This window comes from Leptodactylus fuscus, chromosome 5, assembly GCF_031893055.1.
Source record: "Leptodactylus fuscus isolate aLepFus1 chromosome 5, aLepFus1.hap2, whole genome shotgun sequence".
In the NCBI taxonomy this organism is placed as follows: Eukaryota; Metazoa; Chordata; class Amphibia; order Anura; family Leptodactylidae; genus Leptodactylus; species Leptodactylus fuscus.
Window position 1 is genome coordinate 53,416,460 of NC_134269.1, and position 11,780 is coordinate 53,428,239.

Below are 11,780 nucleotides of genomic sequence, written 5' to 3' on the forward strand. Positions count from 1 at the left end.
GGTGGTCAATTGTCTATTGCAAAAGCCATAGCAGTATTTTTTTTTTTTATTTTCCTGTCTTGGTTTACAAAACCTTTCCCTATTCAATGAAATATCCCATTCTTCTGCCAGTTCTAGAAAGGCCATGGTACGCTGCAGGATCTGTGTGTACAGACTCAAGGGTAGTCTGCAAAATCCATATGCCATTACAACCATAAAACGTGTCCTTAATGTTTAATACTGGAAGTTTGCCTCCTCGTAGCTCCTTTTCAAGACCAAATGCTTGCACATTCCCAACATCTCATCTTGTCGGTTACAACATTAGAAATGTTTTTTTTTTTTTTTTTTTTTACAATGTGCCTTACCTCTATATTAAGTGGACACTCCTTGGTTTAGTCTCTCTCCACTGTATTGTTTTGCCCGTCGCCCTACTCCTCCGAATCCTAAGATGACTCTGACCGCTTCATCAGGTATCTAGTACCACATTGGAATGTATTTTGGAATAAATTGAAATTTTCATCAGAATGTTAAACTTTTTGTATTAATTGGAGGTTTCTCGGTGCCTTAAATGTTATCCTCTCTCCTCATGAAGGGGGCTGTGCAATGGATACAAGGCGCTGACGTCTGTACCAAATAGAAGATAGAAGCTCTCCGGCCAGAGCGTCCTTCTCTTACAGTTTTGTTATTTTTGGGTGGGAGTATGGGTGGGGGCGTTTTAAATTATTGGGTTTTATTTTAATATGCAATGTTTTTCTTTGTCACCATGTTTTTGATTTCATAAAATGTTTAATAAAATGTTAAAAGAAAATGTGAAGTTTTTGTTCTGTATGTTACACCTGAATTACACTGGGTTAGGGCCGGACCATTACAATAATCCTGATTAATAGCACATTTTACCTTATTTTACTGTTATTTAGGCCATACCCCTCTTTACATTCGCCCCCCCTATCTACACACCAATGAATTTGAGTTTCTCATGATATAATTGCTTAGCCCTAGACTGTATAAAGTATATACCATAACTATACCCCCACTACCAAGCTCAGAAACTTCTTAACCACGTAGATGCTTTATTACTTCTAGATGAAGAAAAATCTAGCAAAAAAGATCCGCCCTTCTCGCTCTTCCACCTTAACGTCCTGTTGAACTGCCATTGGCTATTGGATAATTCACGAACTGTAAGGTATCCAGTCAGAAGTGTGGCTATTGGAATCAGATATGAGGGATTCTGATTTTATACCATACAGTTAGTTATGTATATGATAACTAATGATAGTGTGAGACAAAATGGCTGACATGGGCAACACCACGATGGTCAATTGGCCATAATTTTGGTGGTTGCTCAATGAAATAGTTCAGCACTACAATGTACAGTACACATCCACTTACCTACCAGAGTGCATTGGCAGCGTCTACTAATCCAAGTAGCCCCAAGCCCAGACACAAAGTATCTCCATTTTATTCCACCACCTGGGAAATTCTCAATTTTAAGCTCAATTTCCTTGGTTTTTGTTTAGAGAGACTAAGGCCTTATTAACAGAATGGTGAAAAATGGCGTTGTGATGGATGTTTTCCCAACGTCATTCACACAGTGGTTTTAAGAGCGCATTGAATTAAATATGTCCATTCACCGATCTGTTTTGACTGTCCATTTTACGTAGAACAATGTAAATAAACCCATTGAATATCATTGGTTATAATATCCATCTGGCAGGCAGTTCCGAAAAACTGCTGTTACATGGTTGTTTACTATTTTGTGAATATGGGACGTCCTTGGACTTACTTGGACAGACACTGCTGTTCTTCATGGACATTGGGTTCAAGTAAATGTCACCATCATGTGAATAAGGCTTAACATTCAGTGAGCTGACACGGAGCGGTTGATTATATATGATGCAGGCTTTCTCATCCTACACCCAGCTATTGTGTACACCATTTGTAGCTGGAGGAGAGAACCTTCATGGAGTATCAGAATCCGGGGCAGAGCTAACAGCGATTTCACGATTTTGATGAAAATCAGAAATTCTGTTCTTAGGGAAATAAATTGTACAGCCTTATGCCGGTAGCAGATGACCGTGTGCTTCCAGCCGGCCGTGAATTAAAGGCACTGGGGACACGTGAATGTTGCCCATGTGCCAACCATGCATCAGCTGTGCTTCCATGGCCCTTTCATTAAATAAATAGGAGCTACGGAAGCAGGGCTGCAAAATTGGACAGGAATAGGACATGTTCTAAATTTTGTAGTCCAGATTCTGCCCACACACGTGACCGTGTAATTCACAGTCATATGTAAGGGCCCATAGAAATAAATGAGTCAGTGTGCTATCTGGGAAAAACATGTATAGCACACTGAGCACAGCCACGGTAGTCTGCAAGAAGTCTTACCCAAGATTATGACCAACCATGATGTTGATTTTATAAAAAAAAAAAATACATGGGTTGTGACTAAACTTTCTTTTAGCTTCTACTACCATTGGATGAATTGTGCAGCTCTCTCTGCCTCTATGTCAGCAGAGAAGTCCCAGCGCAGCCTTCAATGGGCACCTAACTATCTTTGTAAGCTTTGCAGATCACACAGTCTATCAAAGTCTTTCAACGGATAATAAAAGTAACCCATTCACCTTTGGTTTAATGATCTTGCTTCTCAGGATCCTGGTTTTGATTTTGAACACTTTTTATCTGCCAGCTTGTTACCTAAAAAATGGGAAAACCTATATTTTCTTTTACGTCTATCCAATGTGAGTTTCCATGACAATGACCCAAATGCAGTAGATTCCTTCATGTATTTGGCCAGTAATGCTAAACATAGGACTTGTTCTGGATGCTATGTTTAGCAGCCTGGTTTCTGAGCTCGGAGTAGTATACAGAGTTTTTAAATGAATAAAACTTCTGTGGCTAAACTAAGTCTTATAAAGAATATTCTAAACCACACAATTATAAATGTTTGAAGCAAAATAGAAATCAAACCTCCCTTGGGGTGCATTCACATCTGCATGGCTCTGTCCAACTTTCTGCTACATTGCATGACCAGAAAAGACTGTAATGACTGACCAAAACTGAGGGACCCAATGGATTATAATGGGGTCTAGGAGCGGTTTCTGGTTGTCTTATTGGGTTTTTTTGGTTGTTTTTTTTTTTTTTTTATTAAACACCTTTCCAGACCCCATTATAGTCCATTGGGTCAATCTGGATCAGTTTTTCCCCTCTGGATGAAAATTGTCTGACATGCAGGACGTTTTATTCTAGATTTGTGATGGAATCTTCCCCGGACAAACGCCTAGTGCAGATGTGAACGTAGCCTCAGGCTGGGTTCACATGTGCAGTCTGTAACCATTCAGGAAACCTGTCCCTTATTCAGCTTCAGGACTTCTCTGCATTTTTTGGACAGAAACCCAGTGGATCCCATTATAATCTGTGGGTACCCGCTTTTGAAGCGGATTAGGTTTCTGTTTTTCTGGACCGAAAGCAGAGCCAAAGAATGGAAACCCCATCATAGGTGTGAACCTAATGTTAGTCTGTTAATCTCTTGCACTTGTTGTTGTTTCTTACCAAAGAGTTCCGCCCAAGAGGAGCTTGAAAGAGTCTGTGACGTTGCCTTTCCGGGTTTCATTTAGGATACATTCTTACTAGTTGAACAGGTTTTCCCACAAAAAAAAAAAGTTATCCCCAGTTCATAGGATAGGGGATAATCTGGAGATCAATGGGTTTCGCATTGTTCAGACCCTCAATGATCCAGAGAAAGGGGACTTTGTCCCCAATTCTAAACAGAGCAGTGGTTGGGTATGGTGTGCACTACTCCATTCATGACCATAGGATCACTGGGGATAGCTGAGCGCTGTAAGGGTCAGTGCACATAGAGTTTTTTGACGCTGAATCTGCCTCAAAATCAGCCTCCACAGAATTCTATTGGGAGGCGGATTCAGCGCCAAAAAACTTTGTGCACTGCCTTTAAGGCTGAGTTCACACGGGGTATTTTGGTCAGGATTTTGAGGCCGAATCCGCCTCAAAATCCTGACCAAAAAAAGGGAGCCAGTCAGTTCTTTTTTCCGGGAGTCGATTGTTCTGGCTCCCGGAAAAAAAAAAAAAAAAAGAAGCGACATGTTTATTCTTCAGTTAGATTTGCCTCGCGAATCCGCCTGAAGACTCTCCCGACTGGGCCCATTTATTTGGGCCTAATTGTTTTGGACCAGAACATGAAGAGACCTCTGCTTCATATTCCGGTCCAAAATACCCTGTCTGAATACTGCCTAATGAGGCTGTTTCCTGCACTCACAATGCAATGAATGTAGCAGCGCATATGCCGCCCAACCACATCTCTATTCAGAATTGGGGACAAAAGTTTCCTGTTCTCTGGATCAGCAGGGGGGTCTGAGCTATGTGACCCCGTTGATCTACAAGTTAGCCCCTAACCTGTGAATAGGGGTAAACCCTTTTACGCTCAATAGATATAGCTACATTGTTATAGTGGGTTTTCTGGAAGTTTATAAAAAATAATCCTAAATGCAGTTGGGAATGTGATAAAATTGACCGTTTAAGGACCCAGGAATTTTGCTAATTTTGTATAGATTTTGTTGGGTTTTTTTTATTGCCGCCTTCTAGAAATCAATCCTACTTTTATTTTTCTGTCCATATGGCCATCTGGGGAATTTTTTTTACGAGCGGAGTTGTATTTTCTAATGACACTATTTAATTATCCATTTGCGAAACAGTAAAATAATTATGTACTGGCAGAGGATGAGCCTAATTTATGATGGGGCGTACATCCCATAAATCAGGCCCATGGGCTTTGTGCCTGCACTACACAGTGAAATGGCGTAAATGATCATAAATCCAATCATCACACCCCCTTCCAGGAAATTGGCAAGGACAGCATAAGAAAAATGTTCATCTGCAAAATACATTTATTTATTTTTTAAACTTGTGTGTCAGAAAGCTGGCAAGACAACGCTTACCTAGTATCGATATTTTGGGGTAGAATGTACAGTGTGGCAAAAAAGTATTTAGTCAGTCACCAATAGTGCAAGTTCCACCACTTAAAAAGATGAGAGGCGTCTGTAATTTACATCATAGGTAGACCTCAACTATGAGAGACAAAATGAGAAAACAAATCCAGAAAATCACATTGTCTGATTTTGTAAGAATTTATTTGCAAATTATGGTGGAAAATAAGTATTTGGTCAGTAACAAAATTTCATCTCAATACTTTGTTATATATCCTTTGTTGGCAATGACAGAGGTCAAACGTTTTCTGTAAGTCTTCACAAGGTTGGCACACACTGTTGTTGGTATGTTGGCCCATTCCTCCATGCAGATCTCCTCTCTTTTGGGGCTGTCGCTTGGCAACATGGACTTTCAACTCCCTCCAAAGGTTTTCTATAGGGTTGAGATCTGGAGACTGGCTAGGCCACTCCAGGACCTTGAAATGCTTCTTACAAAGCCACTCCTTCGTTGCCCTGGCGGTGTGCTTTGGATCATTGTCATGTTGAAAGACCCAGCCACGTTTCATCTTCAATGCCCTTGCTGATGGAAGGAGGTTTGCACTCAAAATCTCACGATACATGGCCCCATTCATTCTTTCATGTACCCGGATCAGTCGTCCTGGCCCCTTTGCAGAGAAACAGCCCCAAAGCATGATGTTTCCACCCCCATGCTTTACAGTAGGTATGGTGTTTGATGGATGCAACTCAGTATTCTTTTTCCTCCAAACACGAAAAGTTGTGTTTCTACCAAACAGTTCCAGTTTGGTTTCATCAGACCATAGGACATTCTCCCAATACTCTTCTGGATCACCCAAATGCTCTCTAGCAAACTTCAGATGGGCCCGGACATGTACTGGCTTAAGCAGTGGGACACGTCTGGCACTGCAGGATCTGAGTCCCTGGCGGCGTAGTGTGTTACTGATGGTAGCCTTTGTTACATTGGTCCCAGCTCTCTGCAGTTCATTCACTAGGTCCCCCGCGTGGTTCTGGGATTTGTGCTCACCGTTCTTGTGATCATTGTGACCCCACGGGGTGAGATTTTGCATGGAGCCCCAGATCGAGGGAGATTATCAGTGGTCTTGTATGTCTTCCATTTTCTAATTATTGCTCCCACAGTTGATTTCTTCAATCCAAGCTGGTTGCCTATTGCAGATTCAGTCTTCCCAGCCTGGTGCAGGGCTACAATTTTGTTTCTGGTGTCCTTTGACAGCTCTTTGGTCTTCACCATAGTGGAGTTTGGAGTCTGACTGTTTGAGGGTGTGCACAGGTGTCTTTTTATATTGATAACAAGTTTAAACGGGTGCCATTACTACAGGTAATGAGTGGAGGAAAGAGGAGACTCTTAAAGAAGAAGTTACAGGTCTGTGAGAGCCAGAAATCTTGATTGTTTGTAGGTGACCAAATACTTATTTTCCACCATAATTTGCAAATAAATTCTTACAAAATCAGACAATGTGATTTTCTGGATTTGTTTTGTCATTTTGTCTCTCATAGTTGAGGTCTACCTATGATGTAAATCACAGACGCCTCTCATCTTTTTAAGTGGTGGAACTTGCACTATTGGTGACTGACTAAATGCTTTTTTGCCCCACTGTATAGGGAATTTTTTTTTTTTTTTTTTTTTTATAAGTTATTCCTTTTTAGATGAATTTTTTTTCTCTCATTCATTTTTTATTTTTTGTTTATTTGTATTTATGTTGGTCTGATGTCTCTAATTTTGTTCCAACTACTGGTTATAAGTATCATTATTCATTATGCTTTATAATTATTTATGCTCTGTATTTTTGTAAGGTAAACTGCTACCGTGTTATTCGAACTTCGGTGACTACAGACATCATTATTACATGGCTGCTTCAAAAAATTCCTTGGAAGACCACCTACCTATATGAATTGGATCTATCCTCTATTGTTTTGACAAAAAAATTTTCAAAAAGTTTTTTTTTTTTTTTTTTATCACTTTTTTCACTTTACCGCACTGCGCACTTGGCACATTATTTTCTCACTTTTACTTGCTCCACATATCATGTTTTTGACTAATTATATATCATGCCTCTATATATATTTATATTTTTCTAGAATTTTTTTTTTTTTTTTACACTATGTATTGCATGAAATTATTGACACTTTATATTTTGCATCAATATGTTCACTTTTAGACATAAGGTTTTTACTCTATGTATTTATCACTTACATTGTGTGTATTGTTATTTGAGATAGAACTATGTGCAGACATAATGGTTTTGAGTACTTGCGGTTTTTTCAGTAAAATATGGTGTTGGTGTTTTTCAAAGGATCTTTTATATGCAATGATAGAAGCCTGCTTTTATCTTTCTATTTTTATTTATATGGCATTTGATGCACTCTTATGTAGGTGTGGCATGCATGTTCTCGGGATTCAAAACGCAAAGGATACAGCAGACGCAAATCTGCTTACAACAATTCCAAAACATTTTTTCTTCCATCACAATGCGGACCCCACATCTTTCCGCATCTGGGCGATAGATCAAGTCAATATGGGTCCTAGAGCGGGAGATTGGAGGAAATGCCTTGGCCAACTAGAAAGTAAACGGCTACCGTGTTATTCAAACTTCGGTGAATACAGATATCATTACATGGCTGCTTCAAAAAATTCCTTGGAAGACCACCTACCTATATGAATTGGATCTATCCTCTATTGTTTTGACAAGACTTTTTTTTTTTTTTTTTTTTAAAGTTTTTCATTTTTTATCACTTTTTTCACTCTATCGCACTGCGCACGTGGCACATTATTTCCTCACTTTTACTTGCTTCACATATTATGTTGTTGACTAATTATATATATATCATGCCTCTTTATATATATATTTATATTTTTCTAGAAAAATTATATATATATATTTTATTTTTTTTTTTATAAATTTATACTATGTATTGCATGAAATTATTGACACTTTATATTTTGTATTAATATGTTCACTTTTAGACATATATAAGGTTTTTACTCTATGTATTTATCACTTACATTGTGTGTATTGTTATTTGAGATAGAACTATGTGCAGACACAATGGTTTTGAGTACTTGCGGTTTTTTCAATAAAATATGGTGTTGGTGTTTTTCAAAGGATCTTTTATATGCAATATTAGAAGCCTGCTTTTATCTTTCTATTTCCATTTATATGGCATTTGATGCACTCTTATATAGATGTGGCTAGTTATATCTTGAAGCTTAAACCGCATACAACACTTATCCTTATATGGATATAACAATATATACGTGGGTATATCTTTATCAGCAAGTCCATTGCTTTGAGTCATTACCTTTTTGGACCATCTAGGCTTCCGTAGTAATCCTTTTGGTGCATAGTGATTATGGCTGCTGTGTTTGTTTCTTACTTGATACACACCTGCGGTAAGTCTTCTTTTATTGCCGGACTTCTATATAAGATTGCATTTGATACCTAGTAGTTGTCCCCTGACGAAACCTGTCAAGTACAGGTGAAACGCGCGTCGGGTCCCTTTACTGTTGGTATGTATGGAGGCTAATCTTGGATCATCTTATGTGGGCAGTCTCATAGCTATCTGTGGGTTATTACACTGATTATTTGTTGTTTTCATTTACAACACTTTATTATTGGACACTTTCAGTTTTAGCTATGGTTGAGCCCTTTGTACCATGATATTCGTGTTGCCATCCAGTGTACATTCCATGGCTGACAAGTTGGTATTTGTAGCATTGTCTACCCCTATATGATTTTGTTTTATGTTTGTTTATATATTTTGTATGTATATATGTTGCTACACCTTTTTAGGAGCACTTAATAAAAGTTAATTTTTATTCATATATTTTGTGTGGCTGGTTCACTTTGTTGCTATGTATAGGGACATGCCAAATTTATATAGCTTGTGTTTACTTCATTTTTTTTTTTTTTTTATACTACTTTCACTTTTTCTTTTCTTTTTCCATATCCTGTTTTTTATTTATTTTTATTTATTTTTTTATAGCCATGAACACGGCACTTGTACATGACCGTGAATTACATGGTCCCCTGTATGGGCCAACAATCTGGGCAGGTCTTATTCCTGTCCGGTTTTGCAGCCGTGTTTCCGTGGCTCCCATTTATTGAATGAATGGGGCCGTAGGCCAAGGACACAGAACTCTGAGAACTGTCGGATTCATGTAAGCAATGGATGTTTTTTAACATTATCGAACATGGGTCTATTCATTGGTGCACCAGTGACTTTCCCGAGGGCCTACACTTATCCCTGCTCCTACTGCAGATAGAAGTTCTATTCCAAGTATAGGACAAATGGTTCACAAAAATGCTAAAAAGGCGCACCACATATTCCTGAAAAACTTGAAGGTTGTGTAAACCCGACTTCCCTGTAGTGCTGAGCTGCTAAGTTCTGGCTTCTCAAGTTTAAGTACCTCTATAGTTTGTGAGAACAAGTATATTACTGTAGGTCTAGCTACAACAGGGGTAGAGATCATTTTAAGCCCTCTATTTTTGGGGTTAGGGAAAGCGACTGTTGCACCATTGATCAGCCCATGCTCCATGATGTATAACTCACCCATCGCTAAACAGAGTCTGACTGCTCTTCAGAGTACCTAGCCTGGGGTTGCTTTTAGGGGACAGCCCTCTATGTCTATGTATGTAACTCCTGGAAATGCTTTTTGTACAGCAACTGTTAGATGAAAAAGATAGCAAAATAGTTATTGCTGGGTGTCTAGTTATGTCAGATTCTTCTTCTTGTACCTGGCCGGGCCGGTTCCTCTGGTCTATGCTACATTATTGGTTACATGTGGGAGGTGCGTTCACTTGTTCTAAAATACCCTGGATAAGTTGCCCTGGGCTCGAGCACAACGGTTATGTAAGAGCGCTTACAATGTATGTCTTATACCTACAAAAACTCGACAAAAAGACTTGTCCGGGGCTGTAAGGGGCCATTTTCCCAGGGTTTTCTGTCCGTCAGCTATTCGAGACAGGATGCCAATGCTGGGCACGACATTCAATCGTGGCAGGGAGTATCAAGCCGCATCCGCAACAGATGCTTATTTTTTCAGGGTCCTGCTGCGATCTCTGCCTCCAATTGAAAACAATGGGAGGCGGAATGTGCCCCCCAAATCAGCATCAACGTCCTATGTTTGAACAGCCCACGGAATTTATCAAGCAGAATTTTTTGCCTTTATTAGGCACACACAAATTCCATTAAGAAATCTTGACAAATTTCGTATGCGATTTTGCATCAAATTCTGTGCCAACTGAAAAAGTATATTTTTTCGCCTCCCATTAATTTCAATGGGTGTTTTCAGGTGACATCCTTATTTTTTTTCTAGCTGAAAGAAATCTGCTACTGCCTCCAATTTAAATCAAGGCGGTTTCAGGTGGACTTTGAGTTGGATACCATGGGAAAATTGCTATATCTGAACATACCCTATGGCCGGGGTCTCACCACAGATTTTTACAGTTCCTGCAAGGTGGACAGGATTCTAGCAAATCCCATCCATACATTGTGGAAAAAATACATGCACTTTTAGGTAGTGTGAATACATCCTAAAGCTACCTGTACATGTCAGGTAAATATCTAACCTGCTAGTTATTAAGGAATCAGCCAACCATTAAATGTATATGACAGAGTTCCACTTATTTCATGTAAGTAGGTATCATGAGAAAGAAGATTTACGCTAGGTTCACACCTGCTCTCGGGTTTCCACTCTTCTGGTCCGCTTGGGGGCCCGAAAAACAGAAACCTAATGCGCTTAAAAAGTGGTTATCCACAGACCCCATAGACTATAATAGGGTCTACTGGGTTTTTGCCCAAAAAATGCTTGCAGGACTTTTCTCTCCACATTTTCAAGCAGAATGTGGGATGGAATCTCTGAACGGTAAGCAAGCGCAGGTGTGAACCCAGCCTTAGTTCTTATCAATGCTCACAAACAGAAAAAGAGAGATATCAGGTGGCACATAGTGTGATATGGCTTAAAATATTAAAATAATAGGGTAAGAAGGCCTAAAAGCTCCTTACCTTGAGGCATTGTGAGAAAGCACAACCAATTAGCATGAAATTGAAACCCAAAATTACAGTGGCAGCGACCTTGTTCTTATGTCAATAGTACATGGCTCCGTAGAAATAGTACGTCTGGGTTGGAGGCCCATAGGATAGGTTGGACAATGCGCGCGCTTGAATGTATGAGCTGAATAGCTCCCATCCTCAGAAGCAGCAGCTAATTATGTTATGTACTTGAAAAAGGGACATTTCCTGAAACGCGTAGTACTCGTTTGAATAGGGTTTAATCTGCTTCATAATTCAGGGATTTTGACACATCATATGTTCAAGCGTGTGCATTGTCCATCCTATCCTATGGAAACTGGAGAAACTTAGAAATGCTTTTTTTATGGTCCCATATGTTCCTATATGTCCTCCATATCTGCATTTTGATCTTATTGTAGCTGAGTGGGTATGTTAATTTTCTGACTGGTGTGGAAGCTCATATATATATATATATATATATATATATGTATATATATATACAGTCCTATGAAAAAGTTTGGGCACCCCTATTAATCTTAATCATTTTTAGTTCTAAATATTTTGGTGTTTGCAACAGCCATTTCAGTTTGATATATCTAATAACTGATGGACACAGTAATATTTCAGGATTGAAATGAGGTTTATTGTACTAACAGAAAATGCGCAATATGCATTAAACCAAAATTTGACCAGTGCAAAAGTATGGGCACCCTTATCATTTTATTGATTTGAATACTCCTAACTACTTTTTACTGACTTACTCAAGCACAAAATTGGTTTTGTAACCTCAGTGAGCTTTGAACTTCATAGCCA